Source organism: Myotis yumanensis, unplaced genomic scaffold (genome assembly GCF_028538775.1).
Source record: "Myotis yumanensis isolate MYYU_CA2020_CCGP unplaced genomic scaffold, mMyoYum1.0.hap1 SCAF_2, whole genome shotgun sequence".
Classification (NCBI taxonomy): domain Eukaryota; kingdom Metazoa; phylum Chordata; class Mammalia; order Chiroptera; family Vespertilionidae; genus Myotis; species Myotis yumanensis.
The window spans coordinates 165,670,009-165,681,753 of NW_027223753.1; the positions used below are offsets into that span (position 1 = coordinate 165,670,009).

General features: G+C 42.6%; 1 pseudogene; it reads right to left on the bottom strand.

Annotated features, from left to right (window-relative positions):
* Positions 1-224: 224 nt before the first annotated feature.
* Positions 225-1,733, bottom strand: LOC139003976 (poly(rC)-binding protein 2 pseudogene; annotated as a pseudogene).
* Positions 1,734-11,745: the final 10,012 nt, after the last annotated feature.

The window sequence follows — 11,745 nt, forward strand, 5'->3', positions numbered from 1 at the left end:
CTCAACAGAAATTTCCAGGCCAGAAGAGATTGGCACAAAATATTTAAAGTAATGGAAAACAAGAACCTACAACCAAATTACTCTACCGAGCAAGATTATCATTTGAAACTGAAGGACATACAAAGAACTTTCCAGAAGAGAAAAAGCTAAAGAAGTTCCTTATCACCAATCCAGTATTACAAGAAATGTTAAAGGGGCTTCTTTTTTTTTTTTTCACTGTGGCATCCAGTTTCTATTCACAAAGAAAAAGCTCCAGTCCATCTTTTAATTTTTTTGAAAAATTCCTGACATTACAGAACTAAACTGAAATGTATTAATATCCCACTCTTACATTTCCATGACAAACAAAAAAAAAATTCATGAGCCAAAAAAAAAAACCACCAAAAAACAAACAAACAAACAAACAAAAAAAACAGGGAGAAGCTTATAAAACTAAATATGGATCTCAGCATTAACAGCTGAACAGAGAAAGGAATTAAAACGCTTTAATTAAAAAATCACGAGTGGATGATAAAGTGTGTAGAAACTGAAAATTTACAAACTATTTAAAACCTGGAATCGCTGACTGTTCAGAAACTACACAGATGGATCATGAGTGGTGGTGAACAGCAGAAAGGGATTATGGATGAATCTGCATTGTTCTAGCTGCTCCCCATGCCACCCGTCTCCGAAGAAAGCCTGACATTGATTAGATATTGAGCCAGGCTAATGCTGGCAGCAGATCCAGTGATGGTAACCTGCCTATCAGTAGATCCTTCCATTGGGTTCGCAATTTTGATCTGCGCCCCAGACATCTGACGGATCTCATTGATTTTGGCGCCTTGACGCCCGATTATGCAGCCAATCAAATCATTTGGAATGGTGAGTTCATGAGAAGTAGTCTGAGCAGATGCATCCAAACCTGCCCAGTAGCCTTTCACCTCTGGAGAGCTGGATTCAATGCCACTGAATCCGGTGTTGCCATGGGTCATGGGAAAATGAGACTGTTGCATTGCCAACTGGTGCAGCTTGGTCAAATCTGGCTGTGGAATGGCATACTGTCCTTGAATGGTATAGGCCTGACCACCTGCAAAGATGACTGGTGAACTGGACGGCTTGGGCCGGTACGGGATGGTCACGCCCTTCGGGGGGGACTGGGAGAGAGTCTCCAACATGACCACGCAGATCTGTTTCACACACTCAATGATGGATTGCGGAATGCCAGCAATAGTGATGGCCCGCTCAGTTGAGTTGGGGAGCATATCCCCTGCCACCTGGACTTGAGCTCCTGTACTCTCTCTTATTTCCTTGATCTTGCAACCACCTTTCCCAATGAGAGAGCCACACTGACTAGCAGGCACCACCAGCCGCAGGGTGACTGGGGGTCTACTGGCAGCTGTGCTATTGGTCATAGAGCTGCTGATGTCCTCTTCCAGTTTGTCAATGATCATAGCGAAGGCTTTGAAGATGGCATTAGTGGGTCCAGCCAAAGTGATAATTCTCTCAGGACAATTCCCTTCTGAGATGTTGATACGTGCACCACTCTCCTCGCGCATCTTCTTAACTGATTCTCCTTTCTTTCCGATGATACTGCCAACTTCCTTTCCATGCATAAGTAGCCGGATGGTGAGAGTGACGTTTAATCCACCTTCAATCACACCGGTGTCCATGTCGAGCAGTATTCTGGGGAGCTGGACTTTGAGTGGTCAAGTCTTTGGTCACTGCAGGCGCGAGGCGACTGAGGGGAAAAGGGGAGCGGGCGGGAAGGCGAGGGGGCCCCCGCGAGCGGGCGGAGGATGAAGGGGGGGGTGGAGGAGGAAGGGGGAAAGAGACCCCGGGGCGGGTGGAGGGTGGCGGAGGGCGGGTGGGCGGGAGAGCTAAAGGGGCTTCTTTAAGAAGAAGAAACAAGAAAAGAAACATATAACTATATACCTATCAATAATCACTTTAAATGAAATTGGATTAAATACTCCAATCAAAAGACATAGGGTAGCTGCAATATGCACTCAAGTTTCCTCATTGGTATATCACTATATTTTTGCCCATCTCCCCTCACTAGATTTACTTTACGCATGAAATATTAATTACTGAAGCATTCTTGGTACAATAATAAAATATATTAAAGTTATTTAAAAGGGTATTTCCTTCTCTCGAGGTGTTTTTACTTGTGGAGATGTGCCTACAGTGTTTGGACAGGTTATGGTCTGAACCTGTGGTCCCATGTGGCTAAGTGATATAAGCTGCAGGAGGTCCTGCAAGTAAACAAAGCTTGATTAGGTGCATGTAATTGAGTAGATTCGAAACCCACAAGAATGTTGTAAACATCTTGACCACGCCCTTACTTTGCCTGGTGGAATCTATATAAATAATAGACAAATATGTAAATTGACCATCCCTCTGCAACAGCCACAGCCAATCAAGAGTGAGTATGCAAATTAACCCAACAAAAATGGTGAGCCTGTGGGCAGCGTGCATGCACGCAGGCTCTGAGCAGCCTGGGATGAGGTGGTCTGCCCACCAGCCTGCCATGTAGCCAGGGTAACATGGCGACATCCCCGTGACCCCGCCTGCTTTGAGCCTGTGGCCAGCGGCACGCACGCCGGTGCTGAGCAGCCAGGGTTCTGGGGATGCCACTGGAGTGTCTGCTCCTGTCAGCCTGGCCTGGGGGTGGCTGGAGTTCCCAGTCCTTTTGGTTTCTGCAGCCCCTGGACTGGAAGTGGAAACCAAGAGCACGGGGAGCACCAGGAATGCTGGGAATCGTAGTTCTGGTGGCAGACACATTGTGAGATCTCCTAGACACTAGAGCAAAGTTAGCCGGGAGCAGTGGGGTGTGAAGGGAAAGCAAAGGTGAGAGACATAAGTAAAGTCAGAGTGTTGAGGAAAAATTAAAAGAAAGATAGCCTGCAACTTCTAGGAAATCTCCACCAATGGAGCAAAGAAAAGAAAAAGACCTCTGTTATTCTGTGAGTACCAAACCAAACTGGGCTGGAGTCTCAGACAATTTGCTCATATGGTTGCAAAGACAGACAGAAACTCCTGGATTGAAGAGGGCTCCACTGAGGGATCCCAGATTGGAGAGGGTGCAGGTCGGGCTGAGGGACCCACCCCCCATGCACGAATTTTGTGCATCAGGCCCCTAGTCTGGCTATAAAATAAAGACTCGACTTGCAGGCTGTGGTGCTGTCTCTCCATCAGAGAAGGCAGCATCCCACCTAGCCCCAGCTTTCTTCTCTTGTCTGTCTTTTCTTAATCCTTCACCACCCCTTCTCAGACTCACTGAACCTGGCCGTGCTGATGCGGCACATTTACTCACAACACTTTTGACACCAAATGTGTGTTTTTCCACGCCAAGAATCAGTTTTCTAACTCTCCAGACACCAATTGGGTGTTCTATAATTCTATTCTGTTCTGAAACTACCTGGAATTAGCTTAGACTCCACCAGTTTAAGGACAGCCCCACAAGACTGCCCCATTTCAGAAAATATTGGGTCTCACACTTCTGTCCAACTTGGCTACAAAGTTGGTGTTCCCAAACTCCTGCCACTTCAGGTTTGATAATTTGCTTGAATGGCTCACAGAATTCAGGAAACACTTCACTTATTTACTATCACTGGTTTATTATAAGAAATACTAATGAACAGCAGGATGAAGAAGTACAGCCCGACCAGTGTGGCTCAGTGTGGTTGAGCCTCAACCCATACACCAAAAGATCTTTGGTTTGATTCTGGTCAGGACATATGCCTGGGTTTCGGGTTCGATCACTAGTGTGGGGCATGCAGGAAGCAGCCAATCAGTGATTCTCTCTCATTATTTATGTTTCTATTGCCCTCTCCTCCCTTCCTCTTTAAAATCAATAAAAATATATTAGACGAAGAAGAAGAAGGAGAAGGAGGAGGAGGAGGAGGAGGAGGAGGAGGAGGAGGAGGAGGAGGTGGAGGAGGACATAGGATGAAGTCCAGAAGGGTCCTGAGCACAGGATCTTCTGTGTCTATGGAGCTAGGGTGGATATGTTTGCCAAGCTGGAAGTTCTCCAAGTCCTAGGCTTTAATGGAGGCTTCATTACATTAGAATAATTGATTAAATCAGTTGACCATTGCTGATTAACTCAATCTCGAACTCTTCTTCCCTCCCCAGAGTGGGAGAAGGGTCCTGAAAGTTTCAACCCTCTAATCACAAGATTGGTTTCTATGGCAACCAGCCCCATGCAGTAGTTATCCAGGGCCCACTAGTCATCTTATTAGTATAAACCCAGGTATGGTTGAAAGGGGCTTATTATGAATAAAAAACACTCCTCTCACTCAGGAAATTCCAAAGGTTTTAGAAACTCTTGTGTCAGGAATCAGGTAAGAACACCAAATGTATATATTCCTTATTATATCATAATGTCACACCTTCCCCTTATTTGCTGAAAATAAGGAATGAGTGCTACCTGTGCCACCTTTTAAAAATAGAGACTCTCCAGTGAACATTTACCACATGTCATTATTTTGTATTCTATTGTTAGGACAGGGACCCATATGAGAATCTACTTATAAATCATGTACAGTCACACCTTCCAAAAATGCACATATGTACATATACATATGTATACAATTTTGCATGCAATCTGAGAGGCTCACAGACAGCTGAAACTCGAAGTCTCCAAGTTAAGAAACCCTGTCCTTGTGTGTACAGCAGACAAGTGTTGTCTACAGAGAATTGTGACAAAATTCTATAACCTCTACATTGCTAGGAAGGAAGAGAAAGTATGAAATACATTTCAATGAGGAATCTGTATGGATTTTGGAAGGACTTAAATGGTAAGATCACAAAAGGCTCTCTATATATCTATATATATAAAAAGCCAGTGTCCGTGGTGACCGTGATGATCAAACAACCAGTTACCATGAGGGCTGGTGGGCAGGGCAGTGAACGCGACAAGCAGTGGTGGGCTATCACGCGCAATTTCACGTGCTGGGCCTCTATCACACTATAAAATGCTGTATAAATGTAAGGGATTCAGTCTCCATTTGTGTACATATTATGACAGCGAGCTAGAAGTGGAGGAGAACTGTGGGCTCTCCTTCTCCCCACCACATGCAGTTGGCCCTTGCTGGACAAGTCTTTAAGGCAGCCAGCACTGTTCAAAGGCCTACAATGTGTCAGGCACTGTGTGGGGCATCTGGCAGAGAGAAGAAAAATCATGAGGGCTCTTGCCCTGGAGGGAAGTTTATAACCTGGGGGGAGAGGGAAATGGAAGAGGAACAGACATATATGTAAAAAATATATCACACTAATAAAGAATCAATGCTGTGTTAAAATAGACTTGTGGAAATCTGTGGAGAAAGGAGGTGACACTAATTTTGCCTGGAGGTGGAACTTCAAGGGAGCCCTGAAGAATGAGAAGAATGTTCAGGCAAAGTTTTCTATTTTCCCCCCTCTAGGAAGAAAGAATTCCTGGACCCCTCTACCCGCCCCCACTAGTCTTATCACCTGGGGCTCTGTACCAGCTATTCCAAAAAGATAAAAGGCCAAAGTACGAACAAACTTCTCTCCAGTAATACATAGAAGTGGCCACCATGTGCCAGGAACTCTGCCAAGTGTTTTCCAACTGCTATCTCTAGTTCTGACAACAACCAAACGGTGGTGAGTGTTATCCTGTTTACCGAGGAAATTGGGTTCAGGGCTGGAACTCATCTCAGCCACACAGCTAGTGAGTGGCAAAGCCAGGACTGAAGCCGACTCTAGCTTCAAAATCCACTTTCTTTCTCTATGCCAGATGGCTGCTTTGGGCTCATGTAATTTCTTATAATGCTCTGTGGTCCACTCAAACACACACACACACACACACACACACACACACCTAGCAGACATTTAATACTTGGTTAGTGAATAAATGTAAAGAAAAGAATAAAAGACCAAATTTACCAATGGGAGCAGCTACTATTCTGTATCCTATAGAATTATTTCTGTTCCTTACTACTGCTATATCAGTAGTCAGACCCCAGGGCAGAGGGACACTCCCCAAACTCAAGAGAAAGTCACCCTCTCTACTGTGGCTTCACTGTCTTCCTTCCTTCCTTTTTTCTTTCTTTCTTTCTTTCTTTCTTTCTTTCTTTCTTTCTTTCTTTCTTTCTTTCTTTCTTTCTCCTTCCTTTTTTCCTTCCTTCCTTCTTTCTTTCTTTCTTTCTTTCTTTCTTTCTTTCTTTCTTTCTTTCTTTCCTTCTTTCTTTCTTCCTTCCTTCCTTCCTTCCTTCCTTCCTTCCTTCCTTCCTTCCTCCCTCCCTCCCTCCCTCCCTCCCTCCCTCCCTCCCTTCTCTCTCTCTCTCTCTCTCTCTCTCTCTCTCTCTCTCTCTCTCTCTCCATTTCTTTTGTTTATTTTACTATGGAAAATTTCTATCATAAACAAAAGGAGAGAAAATAATACAATGAATCCCCATGATCATATCACTCAGTCATAACAATTAATAACTCACGTTTTATCACTAATCCCTCTCTGGTTATTCTGAGGCAGATGATATCATATCATCGCCAACCATAAAGTTTCAGTACAGTAGTTCTCCTTTATCCTCAGTTTCAATTTCCACGGTTTCAGTTACCCATGCTCACCACAGTCTGAAAATGAAAATGTTAAATGGAAATTTCCAAAAATAAGCAATTCATAAGTTTTAAACTCCTCACTGTTCTAAGTAGCATGAGGAAATCTCTTGCTGTCTGGCTCCCCACCACCCAGGACGTGGATCATCCCTTTGTCCAGGATCTCTATGCTATATATGCTACCATCTGTCCATTAGTCACTCAGGGACCAGCTCAGTTATCAGATCCACTGTGGAGGTTTTGAAGTGCTTGTGTCCAAGTAATCCTTATTTTGATTAATAATGGTCCCAAGCGCAAGAGTAGTGATGCTGGCAATTCAGTAGTTGATCAGATATATTTTCACAAGACTTCTTCATGAAGTCACCAGGAGTCACCTAGTATCTGATAATATCTGACTATTTGTCTTTTGATAATCATTAATGATCAAAGTCCAAGTCCATTACTTCACTAGGGATTGCAAAGTGGTGATAAATTCATCCTTCTACTCCTTTTTAGTTTAATAGCTGGAATACATCAGAAAGAGAAGCTTTTCCTGATCACCTATGTGATTAATCTAAAACATATTGATCATTCATTGGAAGGGTAAAATAATTGATTCTTTCTATTTACTAGATTTCAAAATACTGTAATGAATGGATCTTCAGCACCAACCAAAGGGGACCAATAAGATTTAATTTTTTAAAAAAATATATTTTTATTGATTTTTTACAGAGAGGAAGGGAGAGAGATAGAGAGTTAGAAACATCGATGAGAGAGAAACATCGACCAGCTGCCTCCTGCACATCTCCCACTGGGGATGTGCCCGCAACCAACGTACATGCCCTTGACCGGAATCGAACCCGGGACCTTTCAGTCCGCAGGCCGACGCTCTATCCACGGAGCCAAACCGGTTTCGGCAATAAGATTTAATTTTAAAAAAATTACTTGAAACCTATCTGATCTTATTAACTAGTATCACCCCAATAAATTTAATTTAATAAATAAATTATAATTATTATTAATTTATGGTTTAAAACATATTTGATGAGTTTCAATCCATTGCAGTTATAATTCTTATTGAATTATATTGTCCCATCTTTGGTTAGTGGGAGGCTCTTCAAGATGACTCCTGATGTGTCCTGCAGCTGAATATTTGAGGACAACCAAGGGCAAAGCTGGCCACCTCCCTATGGATGTCACCCTACTGTCCTTAATAGCTTTTTTACTATCTGGTGTGTAATGTGACGTTCCAGGCTCATTTGGAATATTTTCTTCCCAGGACTCTACACCTGGAATCACCCATTTTTCCAAGGAGCTCTGGATACTTTTAGTGAATGGCATCGAGAGACCGCATTCTAGGTGCAAAAAGTTCTTGCTCCTGAATGGGTGGCGATTTCTAGAAAAAAAAATTTTTTTTACAAGAAAATACATTATGAGTTCATACTGATATTTCTATTTCAAGTTCAAGTCTAATGGCTTTCTATTTAACTTTATCTTATATCCATACCTCCATTCTCTCATGTCAAGAATCCCAGTTTTCAAAACAACCAATGTTAATTATTCATTGCTTTATTCCACCATATATACAAATGGTCTTAGCATAACAAAACCAATCCTACCATATTTCACTTTTCATTACTAAAAACAATTTAAAGTTTTGGTTTGTGCTTTTTAAAAATTTTTAATATTTATTAGTTGAGAGAGAGAGAGGGAGAGAGAGAGAGGAAGAGAGAGAGACATCAGTTTGTTGTTCCACTTATTTATGCATTCATTGGTTGATGCATTCTTTATGTGCCCTGACTGGGGTCAAACCCACAACTTTGGTTTATTGAGATGATGCTCTAACCCAGGGGTCCTCAAACTATGGCCTGCGGGCCACATGCAAATACAAATATTGTATTTGTTCCCATTTTGTTTTTTTACTTCAAAATAAGATATGTGCAGTGTGCATAGGAATTTGTTCATAGTTTTTTTTTAAACTATAGTTCGGCCCTCCAACGGTCTGAGGGACAGTGAACTGGCCCCCTGTTTAAAAAGTTTGAGGACCCCTGCTCTAACCAATTGAGCTACCTGGACAGGGCTGGCTTGGCTTTTAGGGGATATTCCATGAGGACTGTACATTCAAATTCCCAAGTCTTAAGGTGACTGAAATAATTCCTCATATGTAGTTATGCCACCAACTTGATAAACAAGTTTATTTGTTTTGCCAAATCTGAATTTTTTAAAAAATATATATTTTATTGATTTTTTACAGAGAGGAAAGGAGAGGGATAGAGAGTTAGAAACATTGATGAGAGAGAAATATCTACTAGTTGCCTCCTGCACACCCCCTACTGGGGATGTGCCTGCAACCAAGGTACATGCCCTTGACCAGAATTGAACCTGGAACCTTTCAGTCTGCAGGCTGATGCTTTATGCACTGAGCCAAACCAGTTAGGGCAAATCTGAATTTGTTTTGACTTTTCCAATGTATCTACAAACTTCCAAAACAAATCTACCAAATAAGATATATTTAGAAAAGTCTAGCTTTTATCCCAATGTATTTCATTTTTTTCTATAAATAACTTCGCAATTTTAATGATCTTTTCTTCTATTTTTTCTACAACTAAATAAGCATCCTATCTAATAATAGACAAACATGGTAATTGACCGTACCTTCGCTACGCCTCCCATAGGCTAATCCGTGTGATATGCAAATTAACCACCAACAAAGATGGTGGCTAATTTGCATACTGCAGGCAGGGCGGGACAGCGCGAACCCCCAGTGCGCCGCCATTCAGGGCAGGCCGGCTGCCCTGGGACCTCATTGGTGGGTCCCCGGCGGCAAGGCAGGCCTGCCCCAGAAGCCTCAGCAGCTGGCCGTGCCTTGCCGCCCTGGGACCGGAGATCGGTGGGTCCCGGGGTGGCAAGGCAGGCCCGCCCCAGAAGCCCCAGAAGCTGCCTGATATGGTAGTAACTCTATCAGTAAGCACTCTGAAAGTCAGTGGCATAAATGTACCAATTAAAAGACAGATTATGAGGGTGAATCAAAAACAAAACCCACTTTAAATATAAAGACACATATAAATTAAAAGTAAATGAACTAAGCTGCAGCCTGTTTTGCTCAGTGGATAGAGCATTAACCTCTTGGACTGAAGGGTCCCAGGTTTGATTCCAGTCAAGGGCATGTACCTCAGTTGCTGGCTTGATCCCCAGTCTCTATCAAAGCATGTGCAGGAGGCAACCAATCAATGTGTCTCTCCCTTTCCCTTCACTCTCTCTAAAATTCAATGGAAAAATATCCTTGGGTGAAGATTAACAAAAACAAAGTAAATGGATTAAGTAACATTAAAGAGATTATAAGAAAAACATATTTCAAATTTTGTTAGTTGTATAATGGTTATGTTTAAATTATTAACACCTAAGAAGTTGGGTGAAGGGTACATATAATATGCTGTAGTATTTTATAGTTTTTTTTACATGTATGAAATTATTTCAAATTAAAATATTAAAAAATTAAAAAGTAATAAAATATTAATTGAAATGTGTATGCATTACATGAAAAATCTCCTAATTGCTTCTAGCATAATTTATTAAATTGTGCTAAAATTTACAAGGGTTCAATTAAAAAATATCTTAATTCTAAATGATATAGTACAAAGTATATAATAGTGCAGTTATTAGCACTTATCTGAAAATAAAAATGTAAAGAAGTGAATTTATAGAAGGGATTAGCCAAAGAATATATATGCACAACCCATGGACACAGACAACAGTATGGTGATGGCCAGAGAGAAGTGGGGGGCAAGAGCTGGGTAGACTGGGCAAAAGGGGAGAAATAAGGACATCCTATATAATAATAATAAAAGGCTAATATGCAAATTGACTGAACAGCAGAATGACCGGTTGCTATGATGTGCACTGGCCACCAGGGGGCAGACACTCAATGCAGGAGCTGCTCCCTGGTGGTCAGTGCACTTCCATATGGGGAATGCCACTCAGCCAGAAGCTGGCTCATGGCTGGCCAGTGCAGTGGTGGTGGCAGGAGCCTCTCCCACCTCCGTGGCAGCACTAAGAATGTCCAACTAATGGTTTAGACCCGATCCCTTGGGGGCCTAAGCCTTTAGTCGGACATCCCCCAAGGGCTCCCTGGCTGCCAGAAGGATGTCTGACTGCAAGCTTAGGCCTGATCCCCCAGGGAGTGGACCTAAGTTGACAGGTGGACATCCCCCAAGGGGTCCTGGACTGTGAATGGGCGCAGGCCGGGCTGAGGAACCCCCCCTCCCCCGAGTGCACAAATTTATGTGCATCAGGCCTCTGGTATATAATATATTCATATCTCTCCAATGATAGCATATGATAATAATATTTTTTTTATCAGGCACTTCACACATAATGATATATCTTGATGGTCACTCCATGCAATACAGAAATATTCCTTTCCTTTCCCAGCTGCATAGTACTCTGTTGTGTACTGGCACCTTCTTTATCTATCAGTCCCTATTATAGCCATTGCTGATTTCCAGTCTTTTGCTACTTCCAATAATGCTGCAATGAAGAGCCTTGTGTGTATTAATTAATTTTTGTATTTTTTGACCATATGTCTTTAAGATGGATTCTTAGAAGGGAAATTTCTGAGTCAGAGGGTATAAATGTCTATGTAAAATTGCTAGATAGTGCCACTACCCAGGAAACTGATTTCTATTGTATATTGAATTACAGTTGTAAAAATACAATGAAGGGAAGAAATCAAGACCTCCCTGAAGAGCTGACATCCACCTCTTTGACAGAGCGACCTACCTTGACAGGAGACTCATTCAGTGCTGCCAAAATGATTAGGGGGCTCCCCATGCCTCCTTGAAGAAGGGTCCCTCCCAAGTCCTCCTCTGAGACAGGGTGCCACTTTGCCTTCCTGGGCCACTGCTTCTGTTGCCCCAGCCTGCCTCACCGGCTCGATAAAAGAAAGTCAGTAGACATGTTAAAGCAAAATCAGCCTAGTAAAGCAGAATCTTCCAGATAATTTATATTTATCAAAATTTTATCAAATTTATCAAAGTCAGCCCTCTCCCTCAGGAAAGGGAATGGAGATCAGGAGATTGTGCCACGAGGCCTGCAGCGCTACGCTGAGAGAGGTCAGCCAGGGCAGAGCCGGCCACCTGGAGAGGCGGCAAAGTCCAGTCCGTGTTTCTCCCAGAGCTGTTCTTTCAGCCTCTCATGACATCAAGGATTTTC